The sequence below is a fragment of the Leptonychotes weddellii genome, chromosome 3 (assembly GCF_054177405.1).
Source record: "Leptonychotes weddellii isolate Sample4059 chromosome 3, ASM5417740v2, whole genome shotgun sequence".
In the NCBI taxonomy this organism is placed as follows: Eukaryota; Metazoa; Chordata; class Mammalia; order Carnivora; family Phocidae; genus Leptonychotes; species Leptonychotes weddellii.
In genome coordinates, this window is record NC_138371.1 from 125,511,046 (window position 1) to 125,531,329 (window position 20,284).

At 41.5% G+C, this 20,284-nt stretch overlaps 1 protein-coding gene and 1 long non-coding RNA gene across 3 annotated transcripts in view; one reads left to right on the forward strand and one right to left on the reverse strand.

Annotated features, from left to right (window-relative positions):
• The window catches only part of LOC115941930 (uncharacterized), a 205,740-nt gene that overhangs the window by 141,305 nt on the left and 44,151 nt on the right, over positions 1-20,284 (forward strand). Inside the window, exons 6-7 of one of the 2 annotated variants that reach the window (XR_014143775.1) lie at positions 8,429-9,303; positions 19,333-20,218. The gene's annotated coding sequence lies outside the window, so the exon portion shown is untranslated. Of the gene's footprint in view, positions 1-8,428; positions 9,304-19,332; positions 20,219-20,284 lie in introns of those variants that run through there. The other variant, XR_014143774.1, reaches the window with a different exon arrangement.
• Positions 6,884-17,561, reverse strand: LOC145720649 (uncharacterized). The gene is made up of 4 exons (XR_014143788.1): positions 16,691-17,561; positions 15,898-15,949; positions 9,124-9,283; positions 6,884-7,271 (listed from the first exon to the last, which is right to left on the reverse strand). It is a non-coding gene; the product is annotated as an uncharacterized LOC145720649 (long non-coding RNA).

Here is a 20,284-nt window from a genome sequence, read left to right on the forward strand (position 1 = left end):
TTCTCAGGTCTGATTTCATAGGTCAGAAAGGGAAAGTCCAAGGGCCACCTGGAATTGTCCTAAAATAAGTAGAGGACAGACATGGGGGAACTAGGACCTATGAACAAACGTTGTGTAACGTTTGAGGGGTGGAACTAGGACCTATGAACACAGTTAGAAGGAGACCAAACTGGGTTCCAAATGAGGAAGGTTTTCTCTCTCTTAGGGCTGTTCAAAAGTGGATTGGGCCTATCCACGGATAAATGGATAAAGAACGTGTGGCATGTACACACAACAGAATATCATTCATCCTCAAAACAGAAGGAAATTCTTGCTGCAGGGTGGATGAACCTCGAGGACATTAGGCTCAGCGAAATGAGCCAGTCACAAATGCTGCATGATTCCCCTTCTCCGAGGTGTCTGGAGTAGTCAGAGTCATGGCAACAGAGAGCTGAATGGTGGGTGCCAAGGGCAGGGGAGCCGGAGGAGTGGGGAGTGGGCAGTTATGGTTCACTGGGACAGAGTTTCTCTTCGGAAAGAAGAGGGTTCTGTGAATGGGTGGTGGGGATGTTTGTACAACATGAATGCACTTAATGCCCTGAACTGTATACTTGAACATAGTTAAAAGGGTCAATATTATGTAATGTATATTTTATCACAAGAAGAAAACGAAGCAAACATCGTTGGAGATTAAAGGACCTTAAGGTGGTGGAAGAAAAGTGGCTGTTAGCCAGCTTATCACATTAGCTGGAATGTACTCCTCTGGTGGCTGCTGCTGGTTTTGTGTTGGTGGAACAGTCCCAGAAGCCACAGTCCAATATGGAGAGATGAGGCTAATTCCTCAGGATTTTATAGACAGTGAGAAAATAGGAGCAGGAAGGCAAGTTTCCTTAGGAAAGGGGGCTCATTGGCCTTCCACTTGTATGGCTGTGTGAGTGGCAGGGGTGGGGTACTCCTTAGCTGTTAAGGGGTTAGCCTGGTATAGCAAGATGCACGGTGATGTTGAAGAAAGATTCTTTCTAGCCATTCTAGGTTCTAGTTCTGTAGTTTATTTAGCCTCTTGGAACCTCACTTTCTTTATTCGTAAAATGGGAATAACATCTTCTTTGCAGAAATAGAGAGGTAGTCTCTGAAAGTACCCACCACATAGTGATTACCCACAAAAATGTTCATTATTATTGGTCTCCCCACAATATGCATTTTTTTTTTTTGAAGTCTTACTTTTAAGACACATTTTACCATGATTTGCCTGTCAGTGATGTGGTTCCTGCCAAGTTCATCTTAGCAACCAGGGAATGGAGTTGATACTGCAAGACACATTATGCTTATTCAAGGCAATATAACCCTGTGCTATTTTGAGCGTCCTGGAGTGTTTTACAAAAGAAAGCATGATTTTTTGTTTTTGTTTCATTGAGGTCTCCCTAGGGGTCCATCAGTGGCAGAGGTGAGACTTGCCCTCTTGACCCAGGAGACCCTTGGCCCCACTGCATGGCCCACTCACATGTCCTGCAGCTCTCACCTAAGTGCCTTGATCAGAGACACTTCTGGAAGAGGTCCAAGAGGTACTCATCAGTATTCCACACCTCTGCCAAAGGACAACTGGGAGAGGGAGGCCAAAGCCAACCAGGGGAAATGAAGGCAGCAATGCTTTTGCCAACTAATCCAGCAGCACTGAGGCTGTGGGGTGCTCCTCTCTCCTAGCCACCCTATCCATGCTTGCCTGTAGTTACCAGGGCTTGACCTGATAGATTGGTAGAACAGAGGGAAACTTCCACAAGGACTTGAGGAGTTCAAACACTGTGAAACGTGAAACTGCCACTCTGCCTTGTCAACAGCACTTTAGGGCACAGAAAGGGAAACTCTGGTCTGTGTTCAAGCATGAAGAGCCTCTGCCCATTTCCCCTCCCCCACTGAGGGACATTTGGCAACCCTTGAAAATCACAAGACCCTGTAAGTTGCAGTTGTCCAGCCTTGGTCCTCCAGTGTTCCAGGTGGATTTTGGATTTCACCTGATCCCTACCACCTGAGGCTCAGCTGCTTCAGATGGGGGTAGCAGCAGGTTGTGGAGAGAGGGGGCTACGTTGTAAGACACCAATTGTCTTGACGTGTGCCTCACCATTTCCCCTATTCTTCAATCCCATCTTGATGTTTGATGTAAAAGATCACTTAAGCCCATCGGTGACAAATCCCATGCAAACTAATTTAGGTAAAAATGGGAGATTACAGGGGTGCCTGGGTGGCCCAGTCATTAAGTGTCCACCTTCGGCTCAGGTCATGATCCCAGGGTCCTCGGATGGAGCCCCACATCCGGCTCCCTGCTCAGCGGGAAGCCTGCGTCTCCCTCTCCCACTACCCCCTGCTTGTGTTCCCTCTCTCGCTGTGTCTCTCTCTGTCAAATAAATAAAAGCTTTAAAAAGAAGAAGGGGGTGAGATTACAGGCCTTGGGAAATCTAAAGGTGAATCTAGGTAGCTGAATCCAGGATCCCAGATCATGTCCTCATGACAGTATTTTGTGCTCTCTTTTTTCTCCACATTTCCTGTGTGGCCTTCATTCTCACTCTCCCTAACTGGTAGCAGAGATGGCCACCAAGATCTCCAACTTTTTACTAGCTTCACAGCTTCAGAGCCTAGAGAGAGAGCCTCTTTCCATTGTCAGATGATTTTCTAGAGACTGATGAAATACCAAAAATAAACTTTAGTTCTTGCCTTCAAGCTTCTTACAGCGAATGAGTTAAGCCTATGAGATCATTGGAGTTTGATCGGTACACAAAAAAGAAAAAAACGTAATTTTGAAACAGGATGTATTTGTATGTGAAGTCTCTAGAAGGGATTTTGGAGAATCAGGGAAGTAACTGAATGCCACTGAATGCCTAAAATCAAGGAGTAGGTTTCCAGGACACGGAAGGAGTAAAAAAGAAGGAGCGCACTCGAGAGAATTCTTGCCTCTCACAACTTTGATTATATATCATTTCCAACAACCATAGTTAGTTCCTGGGCTCCACATAATCATGATTTGTGGAGATCTAAACATGAAAACAGTGGTCACCACATAAATTGTATGTGAATGAATTGGTAACACTAGACCTGGGAAGCCAAGGGTTTGACTCTACCTCCTTTTATAGATCTGACAGGTGTCAGGAAGGGAGTAGGAACTGGCTGCTAGTGTAACCAAAGTGACATTTCCACCGTGATTAATTAGTATGTAAACACCTTCAAAGGGGCACCTGGGTGGCTCAGTCGGTTAAGCGTCTGCCTTCAGCTCAGGTTATGATCCCAGGGTCCTGGGATCGAGCCCCACATCAGGCTCCTTGCTTGGTGGGGAGCCTACTTCTCCCTCTCCTGCTGCCCTTCTCCCCCCACCCCTGCTTGTGGTGCTCTCTTTCTCTCTCAAATAAATAAAGAAAATATTAAAAACAAAAAACCTTCAAACTTGGTAAGGAACTACAGAATCACTAGTGACAGTAAAAACAAACAAACAAACAACATTTTTCTAACCACAGATATTCACTGTAAGGGCTCAAAGATTTCTGTTTCATAGCCAAAATGGAATAATAGGAAATGTATTTACACTCCTGCCTTCAATAACTAGAAAACTGGAGAAAATAAACAAAATAATAGTTTTCAGATATTAAACAACAAGCAGCATTGAACTATGGCCTTGAGAGGAGGGGCAGAGGGTGGGGAGAAGAGGTGAGTTCTACAACTGTTCCAGCTTGCTACCCGGAGGCAATTTTCAAGCTGCAGTGCAGGGAGGGAGAAACTGAACTCAGTAGTCTCATTGCAATGAAGAATTAGAGATCCAGGTGAAAGAGGTTGAAGGCACTAGAATTTATGAATCAAAGTATGAGAAAGGGGGAGCTATGGAGAGAGAGCAAGCTCCAGAGATTTGCAGAGGGGACACTTCAAAACCTTAGCTGAGTACTGATATATCTACACACAAGAGGGAAATATCTGAGAGGAAAAACCCCCCAAAGCAGCAGGATGAACATTTCCTGGGGCTCACACAAGGCTGGGAATAGTTTATAGCCAGAGTAGAAAGACCTCCTAATAGAAACCTCGGAGAGAGACTCTTCTTATTTAGTTCTACCTTAGTATTGGGACTAAAGAACTCCTGGACTAAAGGTTGCATTGGACCCACCATAACAAAACCTAAAATCAAGCCTTGAAAGGATCTAGTTGCGCCCAGGTAACTTAACTCTGTGCTATAATAAAGTTCAACGCTATTTCAGAGACTACAACAAAATCCAGCAAACAACAATGTAGAATTACAGTGTCAGGCATCTAGTAAAAAATTACCAGGCATGCAATGAAGCAGGAAAATATTACTCAGAACCAGAAGAAAAACTGGTCAATAGAAACAGACTCAGAAATTATAGAAATGATGAATTAGCAGATAAGAACATTAAAACAGCTATTTTAAATATGCTACCCATGTACAAAAAAGTAGAGGGAAAAAACATAAACATGATAAGAAGATAAATTGATGACATAAAAAAGACCTGGATGGGACATATACAGATGAATAATGCAGTATCTGAAATGAAAAATACTGGATGAGATTAATAGTTGATCAGATACTGCAGAAAAAAAGATAAGTGAGGTCCAAGGCAGAGCAGTAGAAACTATCCACAAGGAAGCATAGAGAGAAAAAAGACTGAAAAAATTAAGAGAGGTTAGTGACTTGTGGGCTGTACGTATATAATCCAAGTGGGCTACATCTGTATAATTAAAGTGCCAAGAAAATGATGTGAGGGGTGGGGAGAAAATATTTGAAGAAATCATGAATAAAAATGTTTTAACTTTGATGACAACTATAAATTGACAGATTCAAGGAGCTCAACAAACACTAAGCAGAAAGAAAACCACATCAAAACACATTAACACATTATAATCAAATTGTTGAACATCAGTGGTAAAAAGAAAGTCTTAAAAAGCAGCCAGAGGAAAAGGGATACATCACATACCCAGAAACAAAAATGACAATAACAGCAGATTTCTTGTTACAAACTGTAATCCGGAAGACAATGGAGCAACATCTTTAAGGTGATGAAAGAAAAACTGTCAATCTTGGATTTAATGCCCAGCAAAAACAATATAAAAATAAAAGTGAAATGAAAACTTTTCAAACAGACAAAGGTGAGAGAATTCATCACTAGAAGTTCTTCATTATAAGATATCTTTTTTTTTTTTAAGATTTTATTTATTTATCTGACAGAGAGATAGCGAGAGCAGGAACACAAGCAGAGGGAGGGGGAGAGGGAGAAGCAGGCTTCCCGCCGAGCAGAGAGCCCGATGCGGGGCTCGATGCGGGGCTCGATCCCAGGACCCTGGGATCATGACCTGAGCCAAAGGCAGACGCTCAACGACTGAGCCACCCAGGCGCCCCATTATAAGATATCTTAATAGAAGTTTTTTAGGTAGCATACCACATGAGAAAAAGACTTACTTAAATGACTGAAGAGTGCCAGAAATGGTAAATACGTGCATAATTTCTTTAAATGATAATTGCCTGTTTAGAGCAAAAATAATCACAGTGTACTGTGAGATTCATAACACATGTTGAAGCAAAATGTATGAAAATAGCACAAAGAAGGAAGAAATCGAAGTGTACTGTTATAAGATTCTTTTACTATAAAGTCTAACTTATTTGAAGTTAGACTGTTGTACATTGAAGAGTATAATATGTACCCTATAGGGGACAAAAATATGTTACACAAATCAAGCCCTTGTAAATAAAAACAAAAATAAAACCTCTGAAGAGCTATTTCAATAATTTTATCATTCTCAAATTTGTGTCTTTCATTCTGGCTTTAATTAGTTATAATGACGTTTGTAATTTCAAAATTTAACCTGTCTCTGTAGTTCAACATCTGCTCCTCTTTTATTAAACATTGCCAAGTAACAGCAAAGGAAGTATTTTCAGCATCATGCTGGTCTCAGCAAGCTAAATTTGGTACTGTGGAATTTGTTGGTGAGGATAAACTATGTGAGAATTCCTATGCTTGAAGTAATGCTGGCATTGGGCCATTTCTATTTAAATGTTGGGTTTGGAAAAAATTGTGTTTACAAATTGATTCTGCCACTAGGAAACTGTACTACCTTCCATTGGGGAAAATATGTAAAGTCCCTGTGACTTGGAGGTCCCATACGTTGCACATCGCAAAGAGAAGAATACACACTTCTCTGGTGCCCTTCCTTATTTACCGTAGAATGAACAAGACTTTTGGAAACTGTGATGGAAAACTTGCTTACTTAATAACTAGCCATTCTTGTCAGAGGAGTAGAAAGTAATACTGACTGACCTCATTGGTTTTTCCACCAATGTGTCTCCCTATGCAGAACTACACGTGGGTCATAGCTGAAACTGTGAGCTTAAATAAGGTCTATTACTTAGTGGCTGGATAATCGGATAGTGGTACAACGTGGTAAGTGGCAGTGGACAGCTTAAAGAAGGAAGGTAGATAGTTAATAAGAACGTCTAGATAGAGACGCAGGCAGCCTGGCTTGATAATAAAGAACAAGTAGGGGAATCAGGAGATCCAAACAATGTCCCAGTTCTGCCATTTGCTAGACCTAAAGCAAGGCCATGTGACCTCCCTGGGCCTTAGTTTCTCTTTGGACTAGAGTAACGCTTCCCTAAGCGGAGTGAGTACCATGGTGGTACACCAGATTTTCTTTCCTTTTTAATATATATTAATGTTTTTTTGAAAATATAACTATTTTTAGAGACTGTAACTATATCCAACCACAATTTTATGAATATTATTGATTAGGGTGAGTTAACATATAAAAATGAAGCCAATATAAAAACAAATATTATGTAAACAAGAGTCCAAACAATACCAGGATGGGGGAAAAAACTGAAAACCTTATCAGTCTAAAATGTTGGGTTTAGAAATATTTGTTTTTTAAAGAGTTTACAATAGCACATAGTTTGCACATAATAGTATAAATAAAATGAGAGAAAGATCCTGGCCACAAAGCTGTGAAAAGTAGCCATCAGATGGGCATGGGGTAACTGATGAGCTGAATCCTAAGCCAGCAGCAGTGGGTGAAGTTGAGAGACAACCTGATTTGTATCCCAGAACCTCTGAGAGGCCTAGGAGTTTGTAGCATCCGATACTTCTGCAAGCAAAGGTGGGGAGATAAGGTTAAAAACAGAACAACTGTGCTTGACCGACTGTTGAGGAACGAGTAGGACACCCTTCCTCATGCCACACAGCCAGAAACTGGCGCCCTTCTCACTCAGATGGTCAGAAGACTCCATAAGAGAATGCTTCAAGAAGATGAAACTGTTGGAATATCATGGGCATCAATGCTGAGAGATTTGTGCAGCTCAGGGAAGTCTGGAGATACATTAGTGAAAAGTGTATCAAAAAATCTTACCAAACCATAGTACTGTTAATAACTCTGTAAAGGGTTTCCCAAGGAAAACAAATAGCTGTGCAGACAAGGAAAAGTAATCACAGTTTCCTGTGTGGCTCAGATGACCCTAGTGGTTGGTTTCACCATTAAAGTCATGTCAGCTGAATATAAACTGGGGGAGGGGCACCTGGGTGGCTCAGTCGGTTAAGCTCTGACTTCGGCTCAGGTCATGATCTCAAGGTCCTGTCACGATCTCAAGGTTCTGGGTTTGAGCCCCCCTGTGTAGAGCTCCTTGCTCAGTGGTGAGTCTGCTTCTCCCTCTGTCCCTTCCCCTGCTTGTGCTCTCTCTCTCTCAAATAAATAAATAAAACCTTTAAAAATACATATATTGACCAGGGGGATGGGGAAGGTGGGAAGTGGGTGTGGGCGTCAGGTAAGGAATATTGCAATTAAACTTAACCTGAATCCTCCTTAGTAGGAAATCAATAGATAATGCTAAATTAAAAAAAAAAAAGCCTAAGTAGAAATAAAAAAATCAATTTTTAAAAAAAATAAAATATAAATAAATATAAATTTTTAAAAAATCAATAGATAATGCTAAATTAAAAAAAAAAAAGCCTAAGTAGAAATATCAGGGTTTGTTTTTATTCTTTTATTTTTTTAATCTTTATTCTTTTATTTTTAAAATTTTTATTCTTTTATTTTTTAAGATTTTTATTTATTTGGAGAGAGAGTGCATGAATAGGGGGAGGGGTAAAGGAAGGGGACCATCTCAAGAGACTCCCCACTGAGTGTGGAGCCGGATGAGGGGCTCAATTTCACAACCCTGAGATCATGACCTGAGCTGAAATCAAGAGTCCCATGCTTAGCCAACTGAGCCACCCAGGTGCCTCTATCAGGGTTTGTTTTAAAAATAAAGAATTGAAGGTAAATATGAAAACAGTAGTTTAGAAACACTGAGAGTGGTAACTTCAAGAGGTGGAGTACAGCTTTATTTTTTTGTAACAAATATTGTAGAACTATTTGATCCTTAACTATATGCAAACTAATTTTGGCACAATTTTTTAAATTCCATTCCACGAAGGTGTGGTGCGAATGACAGAACTTCGGAAAATACTGGTCTGCAAGGCTTTAACCTCCTGACAGTCTGTGAATTGATTGAGAAGAATCTCCATTGCCATTTGTTTATTGTCATGACACCCAGGAAGCTCAAGTCACATGCATTTATTATTTAAGTTATAGTGAATTATCTTGGGGACAGTGGTGCTGAGGATTATAACATGGAGACATTACAGGGGTTTATCACCCACGGCTGGAAGCACCTGTGACTCCTGAAAAACTTTAAGTACTCATTTATAAAGGCACATGTTTGCCTAGTAAATACTACTCCCCACTCCCCTTTTTTTTTAAGTTACAGATGATTCTGGAATGGCGGGGGACCAGGATGCATATACCATGGCTGGAAGGCTTTACCGGTTTCATTTCATGACATTTGTTAAACTGGAAATATGAGGAGTGGGTAGGCATCTGTTGTTAAATGAAATAAAGCATATAAAATGCCAGGCACTGAACGAACATTTGCTACCCTCTCTTTCACCCAACCTCACGGGGAAGAAGATTAATAGGCAGTCACTCAAATTGTGACTGATCATTTCTCGGGTTCCTAGAACATGGAACCAGAGTGATGGTTGAGAGGCGAGGAGCTTTTTTTTTATAAAGCAGAGTCTAGAATTACATCAACAGAAAGAAAAATTAATGGAAAATGACTTGATTTTACACCTGATTGTTTGGAACATTCCAAAGCCAAGAGAAGCCTTTCTTGTCACACGTGATTTCATGATAATTAGGGCCAGCTGTGCCTGGGCAATTCAGGTCAAGCCAGATGCCAAACCCAACTGAAACACAGGAAGATCCTCATCGTCAAGAGCCTCCAAACATCCTGTAGAAAATCAAAAGAAGGTAAGTTATGTTATCTTTTCCCGTTCTGCCAAAATGTTTTCCTCCTGAGTACTGACAATCTCTATGGTTTTCACTTGTGCCTCATATCTGAAGATAATGCTGCTGCTGATATATTGTGCATACAAAGAAGAGTCCTTAAAGGGGCGGGGTGGAGAGGGCATCATTAACAACTTCTCCACTGCTGGGATTTGTTCTTGGATTATTGCCCTTACCCATAAGCCAGACCAACTCACCCATAAGTCACATATTTCTAGCCAATAAAGATGAACTGTCTCAGCATCTCTCTGAACGGGAGAGGAATTGAGTGGCTGGGGGATGATTTGGAAGGAGGGAGACTTTTACTATACGCTGTGTTGTAACTTTTGAACTTAAATGAAAAGATGGATGAGAATTTCCTATTCTAAGAAGTAAGTACTATTAAAAAAAACTTCTTTTTTTTTCCAAGTGGAAGAATATATTTGTTTGCTAACTCGCTCATCTCAGCTGAAGACGTTCTAGTTGACATGAACCCCACTTTAAAGACTGGAAATTTCTTTTCTTCCAGGTCATTTCAATTATATTCTTTCTGTTGACTTGTGGATTTCTTAAAGTATTTTAAATTGCAAGTCCTTTCATCTCATGTTTCTTTTACTTCTACTTCGGGACATTTTATTTTTTTAACAGCTACAGCTGAGAGAAATCCCCAACAAAGCCATATAGTATTTTGCTTCACTAGGATGAAACCCCTGGTGTTGGGGTTTGCTTGATCCCGGAGCTCCCTGCTTAACACGAGCTGGCCTGCCCCTTCTCTTAGGTCCCTGTTTTCACCGGCCACTTTGTTGCAGCGAAAAAGGAGGTAGAGCAAGAGGCAGGGCTCTCCTGCTCTTTGTCATGGTGACTGACTTGGGGCTGAATGGAGAATTCACTGCATTCCTCAAATTGACTCACTTCCACCAAAACCCGTGGAACTCAGCTCAGGCTTTCCAAGGGGCTGTTCCTGTGAGCTGGCCTTGGATGATCTTATCTGGGCCAGCCCAGGGTTGTTCTTCATCTAGGGGACCTCAGTCCATCTTGTTCTATAGCACGCTGATTTTAAAACATGGCTCAGCTATCTGCAGGTGGGAGAGAGAATTCTGAGAAGAATATTCAGAATGGATCTAGACTCATCTGGGTTCCAGGACCAGTAAAAGCACCAACAAATTAACCTCCTCCGGCTGTGCTAGATCCGAGCCCATGTCAAAGGTACAGCAGGAACAGGCTGTTTCCAGAAGTGCAGGGAGCGCCCACTTAATTATTCTCTCAAATCCTACAGCAAGATTAGTACAGAGATGCAATAATATTGTTCTTGAAGGCATTTTAACCTTGTTACTGAATAGTTCAACCACGTGTAATAGAACTCATACCATTGACCCCCTAGGTTTCTCCATTTGGGTAAAACATATACTCATTTTGTAGATCAGTGGTCCCTAAAATGAACTATTTGTACGTATGCACATGCGAGACAATCTTGTGGGGAACTCTAAGAAAATATTTGAACCTAGATTTAGTTTTATTTAAAATAAAACAAATTAAGCTTTACTAATATTTAATAATGGGTTGACACTGGTCTCCTCTCTTAGCCCACATGTCAGAAGATCAAGTGTTCTGGATGACAGAAGAGAAAACTTGAAGGAATCTTATGATTTGGAGAGATGAATAGCATCACCATAATTTATTTGTTTTTAATGTACTGGGACACACAGCAGTTTATGTGCAGCAAGCTGCATGGATTCTCAGGTTTTATAATCTTTATAATCTAGTTTTGATAAAGCTGAACCTAATAAGGTTGGGGTTGGGTTGGTTAATGGCATAAAAGTATTTCTCTAATGGAATCAGAGAATAAAGCAAATATTAAAATACAAACAAGTAAACAACAAGAATACAGTAGAGCACACACCTCTCTTATTCATGAGGTAAAAATAAGGACAATCTATGTCATCACATGGTCCCAACTAAAAATACTAGTGAGAGCAGAAATATGATTATTTTATCTTTATCTCATCCTTTTGAAATGTCTATTTTTGTGATTTTTTTTTAAACATACATAATATGTTAATGGAATTCTACGTGTCTATGATTTTATAAGTAGATAACCATTTCATGAACGAGTATGCTCAAACATTTTCTTACTGATGGGATATGCAGTCAAAACAGTTTGGAGGCCACTGTTAAAGAGAGGCAAACTAAAGCAAAATAATATTCAATTATTTCTTTGTATTCAGGAAGCAAATGAGTAAGAGTCAGAAATAAGTTCTGTCCTTCTTAAGTCCAATCATGGCAGGCTCCAGCTTCTCAGGGTCTCTGTGATTCTTGAATTCCAACTTCTTAAAGTATTATTTCTAATACTGTGTGTGAATTAAACCCACGGGGCAGTAAAACAATGCTGTGGGAAGAATGAAAGTTCTGGATTCAGACAGCCCTGGGATGTAGCCCTGGCCCTGTAATTTACTTGCTCTGTAACCCACATAGTCTCAGTTTCCTTATCTGTCCCGTGGGGGTAAATGACCTCACAGAGTTGGGAGGATTACTCGGATTAATAAATATAGAATCTCTGGCACATCATAGCCTTCCTTCCCCCTGCATTATATGCTAACCATAATTCATGAAATTTAACTCTAGATTAGAGTGAGGTTGACCATGTCATTAGAGACTGAATACTGAAACCATATCCCCTAGGAGTCATATCAGAATCTTAGGGGTGGTGATTGACAAAGTAGATCAAATGAAAGTAAAATTTTATATTTGTAAATAAAAAATGCTTGCATTACACATCCTATGAAAAATAAAACTCAAACAAGTCATGTTGACTGGTAGAGATACCCAGAGGAATCTGTGATTATACTGGGGGGAGGGGCAGAGTGAGGGAAGGTCCCATCAGTGGGCATTTCAGAAACAGGAGAGCGTGTGAGAGTTTTATGTCCATAAATGGGGGACATTTTTAAAAATAATGAGCAAAAGGATAGACAAATGATTTGAATGGACACTTCACCAGACATTCAGGTGGCAAATAAGCACATATGAAGATGCTCAACATCATTAGTCACTGGAGACATACAAACTAAAATCACAAGGCCTATCACTACATGCTTTTAGAATGGTGTAAAAGAGAAAAAGAAAGAACTGGAAACCCCAGGTGCTGGTAAGGATGAACTCTTATACTTTATCGGCAGGAATTCACAGTGGTACAGCGACTTTGGAAAAGAGTTTGCTAGTCTCTTAAATATATATTTACCATACAACCAGCAACCCACTCCTAGATATGTACCCACGTGGACTGAAAACTTATATTCCCACAAAACCTATACCTGGAAGTTTACAGTAGCCTTACTCGTAAACTGGAAACAACTCGGATGTCCTTCAACTGATGAATAGATAAACAAACTGTGATATATCCATACCACGGAATACTACTCAGTAATAACAAGGAACAAACTATCGATCCATACAACATGGATAAATCTCAAGGACATTTTGTGTAGTGAAAGAAGTCAGAACCGAAAGGCTACATGTTGTATGATTTCATTTACATGACATTCTCAAGAAGGCAAAACTATAAGGACGGTTGCTAGGGGTTGGGATAGGAGAGGGATTGATTACGAAGGGGGAGCACAAAGGAATTTTGAGGGTGATGGAACTGTCCTATATGTTCCTATGGTGGAGGATACATGACTCTACATTTGTCAAAACCCATAGAATTGTGTAGTCCAAAGAACGAATTTTGTTGTATGCAAGTAAAAGAACAAAATCAACCAGATTGTCAGAGGCCCCAGATGCAACGTAGACTGTGGCAAATGAACAAAACAGTATTACAAGTGAATGCTTTAACCATGCTTCAGGGGGTGGGGAAGAAAGGAAAGAACTTAAATAACTCTGGAAATAAGTGTTTTGAGTGGATGCTGCAAGGCTAAAACAAAAAATGACTTGTACACAAAATTAGAGTATACTCTAGTGAGTAAATTTGTCTCTTACAGGGTAGAGGTTAGCAATTTTGAAACTACTTTACCTGTACGCCAGAGTTGAACAAAGGAAATGTAGTGGAGATAATGAGAGCCAGGTTTCTTCTGGTTGGAGGAAGAGGTAATAAGCAAAGGGCCGACCCTGCGGTGCCAGGCTGGGTTGGAGGCATCTGTACGAACCCGTGTGTGATCTGTTTGTATGCTTTTAAGATATATTTGGACAGATAAGGGCTTCTCAACTTTGGCACGGTTGATATTTTGGGGCTGGACAATTGTTGTTGTTCGTGCCTGTGCTTTGGGGGATGTTTCGCAGCACCCCTAATCTTTACCCACTGGATCCCAGCCCTCCCCTTGAGCTGTGATACCCCAGAATGTCTGCAGACATCACCAAACACCCCCGGGGTGGAGGTGGGAGACAAAATCGCCCCCCCCCCAGTGGAGAATCACTCAATTAGATATATGCAGAAGCAAATACACGTGTGTGTGTACACGGCTTAGTATGCAAATATGATTTCCTAGTTCTGTCCACTGAGGGCCAAGAAAACAGTGACGTCTCAGTAAAAATGAGCTCACCTACCCAGATCTTGGTTTCTATATACCGTTCTCCAATAGAAAGAATTAGGGCTTCTGAGGGAAGTGGTTTGTTCCAGAGGTGGGTCAGGAAAATACAAAATGAGTCTGAAGCATCTTGTGGTGCTACAAAATAGGAGAGTGCTCCAAAGCCAGTGTGGGGGACTTGTTGAAACCTGAATGAGCTTCCAGTAGCCGGAGCTGGATTGATTTGAGGGAAAAAAAAAACCCAACAATATGGGATTATAATGCAAAGAACAAAATAAATATCCATGAGTCTAGAAGGCTGTTAATGAATAGATGGAAGAGATATGACAACTCTTCTTCCCAGAAGAATTCAAATCAATAAATGCAGAAGGAAGGAAGGAAACCAGAGAATCATTTGAACATCACAGTCATAATTGCAACAGGAGAGAACCACTTAATGAGTGCTGAAATTAGTAGGTGAAAGTTTAAGGAGAAAGCCGGCAGACATTACCCTAACCAAATGATCAGTGTTAACATACCTGGTAATTAAGACACGCTGATCTTATCAACTCCCTAATAGGATGCAATGAGAAGGGCACCTCACCTCTGAAATTTATAACCTTAAATTACCAGGAGACAACAGATAAACCCAAATTGAGGCACATTTTACAACATTCCTGACTAATCATCTTCCAAATTGTCAAGATCACAAAAGACAAGATCAAGAAACTGTAACAGATTAGAAGAGACTAAGGAGGCATGATAAGTAACTGCACCGTGGCATTCTGGAATAGGAAAACCGACATTAAATAGAAAAACTGGGGAAATATGATTAAAGTCTACAGCTTAGTTAACTGTTTTGTATCAATGTCAATTTCTTAGTTTTGCCAATTGCACCATGATTATGTAAGGTGTTGCCTTTAGAGGAAGCTGAGTGAAAACTATATGGGAACTCTCTGGATTGACTATTTTTGCAAATTTCCTAAGTCTAAAATTACACAAAAATAAAGTTTTTTAAAAGATGAGAATCATGGAGGTACTCCTCTGCATGACACTCTCAGTTCAATGATAACACATAAATTATATTCTAAATGCTATTCACTAGCCCTAAAAATGGGTAAATTTTCAAGAAACTGCCACCAAACGTCCATGGAGGTAATTAAATAACTCTGAGTAACTCTGAGAACTCTAAGAACCTACTATATATTCTTTAGTGTCAATTAGTTGACACCTGAATATTCAGTCCTATTTTTTAGAGATCTATAAAACATGTCACATTTTTCCTATACACTGAGAGTTCAATATATCCTAAAAATGAGAATGTGGCTCCAGAGCTGTTGTTAGACTCATTTTGAATGAAAATGAAAAGAGATGTACAACTTGACTTTTTTTCCTGGTGAAGCCACTTCTCTCCTCCTCCTCTAAGTATTTTTCCAAGGTTTCTACCTGATCAACCTGAAATGTGCAATATTAGAGGGAGCTGGTTGCAGTAGGGACCTGGACCTACCAGGGGAGCAGGGCGGACAACCAGACCCTATGTCAGAGACAGAAGCGTCGAAGACAGTCGAGAAGAATGGCTCCCTTCTCAGTTCTGCTGAGCACCCAGCCTGTGCCAGACACTCGTTCCTCACAAATACTGAGGTTCTGCATTATTGCCCGGTTGAATGGCTGAAGTTGTGAATGGCTGACTCAGTTGCCCAAGGCCACACAGCTACATGGAGCAGAGCTGGGTCTTGAAACCAAGGATTCTAAGGCCACTGCTCACACCACTGCCACTTTTCCTCAGTCCTGGAAGTGGCTGTGGAGGTTAAGCAGCCGAAGGCTGAGAAACCAGGAAGTCACTGTGGTCAGAGGTAAGACGAGGCTTTGGAGGTCAGACCAGATGGGTCTGGCATGGGTCAAGGCAGGCAGAGGTCCCGGGGCTCAGTGGTCAAGAGAGTGACTGCAGGGAACGTTAGCTCCATGGACTTTAGGTTCCCTGCTTGGAGCAGGAACTGAAGGTAGGTGTGAGCTGAGCCGACCGGCGGTTGTGTGAGGAAGGAGAACACAATGACGCGATGTGAGCCTAGGCTCTAAGACTTACCTGCTGTATGACATTGGGCAAGGAATGTACCTCTTTGAGCCTGATGCCCCATCTGTAAAACAGGCATCATAATTGTGAACCAGATCATGTCACTTCTCTACTCAAAATCCTCCAGTGGCATCTGATCATACCCAGAACAAAATCCCCAAATCTACAAGGCCCCCTGTGACCTGGCCCCAGGATCCTACCCAACCTCCCACCCTGCTTCTTGCTCACATTACTTCAGCCATGCCGGCCTCCTTGCTTTTCCTCCTACACTTGCTCAGTCTCACCTCAGTAGACAGTTTGAAGCCTAGTGTCCGGGTAGACTTTCAACAGGCGTTGCCTCTGCCTGGAATGCTCTTCCCCCAGATTTGTGCATGGGTCATTCCCCCATTAATCCAGACCCCTGTTCCCGGCTCACCCTCCCTTCCCCAACACCCCCGTCATCCTTCTCCATCCCCCTCATCCCCTTCCTCTGCTTCATTTCTCCACCTCATTTTCACCACCACCGATATTATGTTACAGAGCTATGCGTGCATTTTCTGTTCTTTTTCTCACTTGAATGTCAGTTCAGCTCCATGAGAACAGTGACTGCGTCATTTTAAAATCACCATATTCCCACTGGCTAGCTCATAGTGGGTACTCAAATTTTTGATGAACTTGTAACAGTTTTGAAGAATAAAATTAGATAATGCACGTACAATGCTTGTTAGTGCTCGATATTAAAGAGTAAGAAAACAGAGAATGCAAATATAGTTTGATGCTTGCTGAATATTGGGTAAGAGAGCTAGGAGGATAGGGCGGTTCTTACCTGTTGGCAAGATAACTAAAACAGAGACACCAATTTAACATTTCATTGTTATGAAATTCTAGAAAAGTCATTATGCCACATAGAGAGGGATAGACGCTGACTGCAATGATGGGGCATTGGATGATAAGAGAAAGGCCAAAAATTTCTTCTTCTTTCCAGTTCTCATACCTTCTATAACCAAACACTCTCCAAATAGTGCCACATTTTCATTTTTATTGGTGGCAGCACGAGATATTCTTCATGCATTGGGACACATGGCCAGTTTTTAAGAGCTGATATTTGAAACTCAACTCTGACATGGATGGACAAATCTGCTCCCCAGAGGACCTGAGCTGGCACATCATTTCCCCCTTGGATTACTGCAAAAAAAAATCTCCCAACCATTTGCCTTTAGTCTTTTGTTTCTCTTAATGATCCATCTCAGATTATTTTCCCAAAGTATGGGATGGAGCACATTCCTAAACCCACTGCAAACACCACTGCCTACAGAATAGCACAGAAACGCCTTACTGTCCCATTCACAGCCTTCGACAGTCCGAGTCCAAGTGTCTTTCCAGCCTCATACTAGATCCCTCCCTCCGTAGCCTCTGGTTCCCAGACAGAGGGCATCACTCACTGTTCACTGCTCCTTACATGGTTATCTGCATTCGTGCCCGGGTCCTTATTTCTGAACCTGAAACTTCTCCTTTCCACCACTCACCCTGCCATCCAAATTCTGCTCAAGCTCTTGTTCAAACCCACATTCCGGTGACTTCTCTTTTGAATGCAAAGCTTCCCTGTGCCCTACGCATGCTCTTTGCTTATTCTTCAATGGCACGCTTAATTCATTTTGCATGTGTTAGTTGGTGTTTTGTGTCTATCTTTTCCACTATGGCCAAGGTTTTGGAGGGCAGAGACTGTGTCATATTCTTTTTGGTTAAGCTTTCAGGACGTTGTACAGAGTGGGTGATCCATGGAGGTCTGATGAACACATGTTCCCTGGGCAGCTCAGTGGAGCCTCTGTGATTGGTGTAATATTTATGGAGAGTTCACAGTGAGATAGACATGGGAGAGCTCGGCAGCTCTTTGTACACACACCTCATTTCCGATGAGATGGGTAACGAAACTCATTACATGAACTTGGTTTTAATTTTTTTTAAGATTTTATTTATATATTTGACAGAGGGAGAGAGAGCACAAGCAGTGGGTGTGGCAGGTGGAGGCAGAGGGAGAAGCAGGCTTCCCGCGGAGCAGGGAGCCCGATGCGGGGCTTGATCCCAGGAGCCTGGGATCAGGACCTGAGCCGAAGACAGACGCTTAACGACTGAGCCGCCCAGGCAACCCTGGAGGTTATTTTTTAAAGTAAAGAATTGGAAACTACCTAAATGTTCATTAGTTGGGTACTCATTAAATAAACTGGAGTATACACATATCTTGTAATATATGCTACCAGCATGGGAAAGTATGCGTAATATGTAGGTTAGGGAAAAGGGCAAGTTGCAAAACAATACATATGGTATGATACAATTTATGTTGGGAAAAGCTTTTTATGTAAGTGCACATACATAAAAAACATAAACCGTGTATCTGCACACACATATATATACACACATGTATATATACACATTCATATATGTAATGTATTTTTTTTTTTTTTGGAAGAGTATGTACATTAAATGTTAGCAGCAGTTACCTGTAAGAAAAGGAACTGGAGGGGAAGCACAAAGTGGGGGAAAGGGAAGGATAATGTTCAGTTCTTATTCTTTATCTTTCTGGGTTATTTGAATTTGTTAGAGTAAGTGCATGTTATGTTTGCAATTAATAGCAACTGCAGCAGCAGGGAATCCTTGAAAGAGGACAGTCCCTGGGCAGAAAGGTGTTGGAATGACAGAGGGCCTCAGAAACCTAGAGAGAGGAACGGTCAGTGTCCTCTGTTAGGATCTGTCCCCACAGTTGCGGAATGTGCACTGGTCACTTACTGAGCCCACAGGCAAGGGGCTTGTAGCGAGCAACCTGTGCATTCACTCACCTGCCTAATCACCATTGCCCCTGAATCAGTGTCAAATGGTTTTCTCTCCTGGTAGAAACCCCTTCAGGAGAGGATTCGAGCTTGGGACTTCCCCATGTCGAAGCCAACCCACCCTGACGGTATTTTATGTGTTCAATTCAATTCACACTTGAGCCTCCAGAAGGGACCCCCAATCAACACCCTTGTTTTTATAAGCATTCATAAACAGTTTTGAAGGATGTCCTTAAGTTGCTCTTTTGTTCCGTTTTTTAGGTAAAGTTGTCTCCCTTCATCTTTTCTCCTAATACATAGCTACGGACTCTCCCAGAGTTCCTGCTCGAAGCAAGATTTAGTTGGTTGTCTCTGTGCAAAGTTGGTATAGGAGACAGAGCCCTGAACCTTCTAGACAATTTCAAGGAGAGCTGTTTCCTTCTCTGTGCTTCAGTGTCCCCATCTGTTAAATGAGAGGGTTGTAGCACATGATGTGCAGCGTCTTTATAAGCACTAACATTGTATTCCGGTCTATGAACCGTTGCATTATCATATACCCTCTCCCCAGGGCTGTGTGGGGCATGGTGAGGCCCACAGACAGGCAGCATAAATGACTTGTTGAAATCTTCCCTCTTTTGACTGCTCCTCTGTCCTTCTTCCAAAGCAAGAAACTCACACCTCCGGGTGCTGTGATCTGATATGGAATCTGACCAAGGCGCAAGCGCAGAAAGCAGCGAAAAGCTGCATACGGACAGACGCCCCTTCTGTCACATTCTGTCACAATCAAAAACGAAGGCCCACTGTCCAGCACATCTGGCACCAAGAAGGTGCTCGATACGAGTTCTTTGAACAAATGCAATAGTGAATAAATGATGTCATCGGCTGAGAGAAAGGCCAGTCTGATTAGAGAAGGGCTGCAACTTCCTGAAATGGACCTTGCAGGCAGCTCCAAGGTTCTCCTGGAGCCCACCACGTTCCGACAGCCTTGAATTCTCTGCTCTGCCCTCAGACGTCTAAGGGATTGACAGAGTTCCCTGGGGTGTAGCGAGTGAGACTGGCTGTCCCCTCCCTACAGAATGTCCTACAAGAAAGGATTCTAACCCCTCACCAAATAGAGCCCTTTATTTTTCATTGACAGTTGGGAAGTGAACTAGCATCACTGAACAGACACAAATGAAGGTTTTTCTGGGTCTGGTTGAGCAAATAGACGGGGCTCATTTAAAGGCAGCACAGTGCATTAAAAAAATTAAAGCTCACACAATGCTCGAAAGTTATTTTGTGATCTTAAGTAAGTTAAACTAACTTGTCTATACTTTTGCTTATTCTTTAATTGGTTTAATAAGTTCTTTCTTCAAAGACAACACAACGATAGATTTCAGCCAACTTTAATTATCGCAAATGCCTCAATTCAGTCATTCAAATTAATTCCTGGGAAAATTATTTATTAACTTTCACAGCCGACTCTTCCAGAGGCTGCTACCTACTTATTTGTGGTGTTCATCTTCCTTGTCAACTCATATTTTACTGTAATCTCTCTGATTTTGACTTCTTTTCTTTTTCTGCTTATCCTTTGTTCCTGCTAGGTTTTCTACTTTTAATTCCTCATAACATCTCAC